Raw genomic sequence first — 3,972 nt, forward strand, 5'->3', positions numbered from 1 at the left:
AAAATTATGTAATCTTTATTGACAATTATGGCCTTACAGTATTGAGAAAAATGTGTGAAAGTCTGCCATTCTGAAAAACAGAGAACATTTTGAATTGTGGAGCACATAGATGGCCCCAAGTTTTAATCTTTTTCAATAGGCCTTCTGGTCTGTAATCCACTGTGAAAACCCTGACAGGACAATAGGCCTAATTTTCCCAGCCATAGACTCTGTATGTGCATTTCAATCATTATTTTCAGCACTTTCCTTTGGATATTGCAAGGTGGCCAACTTTATTTTCATTTGTTTTAGTTTAGTCAACCTTTGTAAACATGTATGTAAGGAAATAGGACAGAATAGTGCTGAAAGTAGTTAATCGTTCATGAATATCACCTTATAGTACAATGTAATAGTAAGGAAATAGGACAGAATAGTGCTGAATGTAGTTAATCGTTCATGAATATGACCTTATAGTACAATGTAATAATGCATGAAAACAAGTCATTTTGGAAAATGGCGGCCATATTGAATTCTGAGCAAAAATTGACGTGGCCCCATGTTTTAATTTCTTCCAATAGGGCTTCTGGTCAGTAATCCACAGAGAAAAGTGCGGTAGGACGAAAGGCCTAATTTTCCCAGCTGATGGCCTGTCTAGAACTGTGGGGTGTGGGATTTAGCCTCAAAGAAAGCCCATAGAGGTAGAAAATAACACTAGAGGTGACCCCGCCCCCCTTTTTACGGCAATCTGTAGCGGCCATTATCTGTAGGTAGATCAGAGAAATGGAAATTAATGGAGAACGAGGCTCACCTCTGTCAAAAATGGCTTAATCATGTGAAAATGTCCATCAACACACTATACAAGGACAATAGTTGAAGTGTGTTGCTAACTATGTTCATAAAAGATATTATTTGATTTTTAAATGTATTTTATCTACTCATATGATTTAAATAGATATTTAGCCTGACATTTCAAATCTGGTCTTTGATTAATGTGTTACTTCATATTCACACAGTTTTAGTCAATTTTTTGACAGGGGTGGGCGTGTTCTCCATTGACTTGCATTGCCTGAAGGTACCTACACTACCTACGGAAGTTGGGAAGCTCCATCTGCCATTTCCCAGTGCTGTCGCAAATTGCTGTGTCCTCTCTAGTGTTATTTTCTACCTCTATGAGAAAGCCTCTCCACAGGAAGTCACATGTTGGGGTTCCCATAGTGCATTGCAGTTGGCGCTCGGTGAACTGTGTTGTCCCTCTGATGTGTGCACCACAGATATGTAAATGTTTGCAATTCTGTATTTGAACTGTATGTGAACACACAGTATGCATGAATTCACATTTATGCACAGTGACACAATTACAGATCCTCACTCTCACTCTTGTCTTTTTTTACTTTTACTTTTTTCTCTCCTATCCATCCTAACATTCTCTGCGCATTCACATGACATTACACATACACACGCATGCATGCACACACATGCACGGGCATGTTCCAACTCGTATACCATCACTCTCTCTCTCACACACACACACACACACAGGCATACAACCACACTGGCGCAAACTCACAGAAAACCCACGGGTATTGATGGGCTGTGGAATTGATTGGAGACCAGGTCCATCGACCTCCATGAGTCAGACTGAACCCTCCCCTTTCTACATCTCTTCTCCTCTCCTCTCGCTTGTCATCTCCGCTTCTTTCCTTTCTTTACTGTTTCTCCTCTTTTTGTTTTTTCTACTTGTCTTTGCACCCCTCAGCTTTCATCGCCTCACCTTTTTTTTTTAACTCTCCTCTCCTCTGTTTACGTCTCCTTTCATCCCTCACCTTTCCCTGCCTCTCCTCACCTCGCCTCCTCCTCCTCCTCTCTTTCCTGGGCTGCTGGTTAGCTTGAAAGCCTTCGTTCCCCAAGTACAGCTCCATACCCTCAGGTCACTGTCTGAAAAGAGGGGATGGAGAAGGAGAGGGGAGGGAGTAGGCTAGGCGAGAGCGAGGACAAAGGGAAAGGGAGGGAGGGAAGGAGGGTTCCTGAGCGCATGGGAGGAGAGAGAAGAACGAAACGTCTGCATGGGATGAACAAAACATCTTTATACTGAACAAAAGGTCTGATAACAAAATGTCAATTGAACAAATCGTCCGTCTCCCATAGAGAATATTTAGCTTATCTCTCCCTCTAGAGTTGATCTGCACTACTCTCCTGTTGAACAATTTGATCAGATGAAGTCTACCATCATGGTGTAACGGTTCAAGTTATGCACTATGCACCACCACGGAGAGAGAGAGAGAGAGAGAGAGAGAGAGAGAGAGAGAATGTAATAACGTAATTTAACTGAGTGCATAGGAGTTGGGCAGAAAGGAGAGCAAAAGAGAGAGGGGATAAATGCACATGATTTTAGGCCGCCTTTGTGAAGGTACAGCAAGTGTGTGTGTGTGTGTGTGTGGGGGGGGGGGGTCTATGCATTCAGTTTCACATGTGCTTGTGCAGCATATATCTGTATCTGTCTGCCTGCCTGCTTGTCTGTCTGCCTGCCTGCCTGTGTCTATCTCTCTGTGTATCTACGGTAGGACTGTCCATGTTTCTTTCTCTTTATCCATCCAACCATCATCCATCCATCCATCCATCCATCTCCCTCCTCTAACTAAGGTATACTGGTAGCAGGCAACATACAAGTGCCAATCAACACCCACATAGGTACCAATCTTTCCTTCCCTACATGCTCAAGTCTGGAGCTTCTATCTCACTAAAACAGGAAAGAGGCTGGGGTAGGAAGCTGTCCTCTCCGAACCTGTCGAACCATATGAGAGCAGGATGTGTGGAGGAAACGAAATAAGGCATTAAAAAGGGGACCGCAAATGGATTCATAATAATTAATTACGGAGACTCGTTAATATTCCAAATTCCCATAGGATGCACAAGGGCACGTCCGATTTTATCACTTATCCGACGTAATTAAAGCGAGATGGAAGCAGGGAAGCTAATTTGACTCAAACGGGGGCAGAGAAAGACAGGGAGAGGGGGGTCAGTAACAGGGTTGGAAAGGGTGTGTGGGTGGGGATGGAGAGGGGGGGGTTTCAGAGAAGAAAATAACCCAGTACCTGTACAGTAATGAGCCTAGAGAGTATCCGCCAGCTCATAACTGATGTTGAGTCACCTGACTGCCCAGCAGCCAATCACGACTCGTGCTTTTCTTTTTAATCTTCGTAGCTCGTTAATGAGTCCGGCTCGCATCTGCGAAGGAGAGATTGACTTTTTATTATTACACAAATGAAACGAGTCCTCTTGCAATTAAATTTCGATCATATTTCACTTCGTTAAAGCCTACGGCCATTGTGTATTTTCCTGATTCCTCGGTGAGTTCAATTGACAGGTCGTCTCACAAAAGCTTTGCATTAATGATTGGATGAGTCGTCATGTAGAAAACTGCTCTAATTTCTTTTTAACCCTCCAAATATTTTTTGTCGATGTCAGTGGCTTCATGCTGTTTCTGTGAGGACAGAGTTGCTATTGCTTAGATGTTCAATTTAAGTGTGCAGAGGCTTCAGTATGCAGCCGAAAAAGAAAAAAAAAATATATACAGTGCCCTCCATTATTATTGGCACCCCTGGTTGAGATGTGTTTTTTAGCTTCCAATTATTATTATTTTTCTCTAAATAATATGGGACCTTAATGGAAAAAAAGAGAAAAATCCAACCTTCAATACAAGTGCATTTATTCAGTGGGGAAAAAATCCCACATAAAGAAATAATTATTTGACATCAAATAATGTGTGTCACAATTATTAGCACCCCTGTTGTTAATATTTTGTACAACCCCCTTTTGCCAACAAAACAGCACCTAATCTTCTCCTATAATGTTTCACAAGATGGGAAAAGACAGAAAGAGGGATCTTCAGCCATTCCTCTTTGCAGAATCTCTCTAAATCATCCAGAGACCTGGGTCCTCTCCTCTGTACTCTCCTCTTCAGCTCACCCCACAGGTTCTCAATGGGGTTGAGGT

Source organism: Engraulis encrasicolus, chromosome 4, assembly GCF_034702125.1.
Source record: "Engraulis encrasicolus isolate BLACKSEA-1 chromosome 4, IST_EnEncr_1.0, whole genome shotgun sequence".
Taxonomy (NCBI): Eukaryota; Metazoa; Chordata; class Actinopteri; order Clupeiformes; family Engraulidae; genus Engraulis; species Engraulis encrasicolus.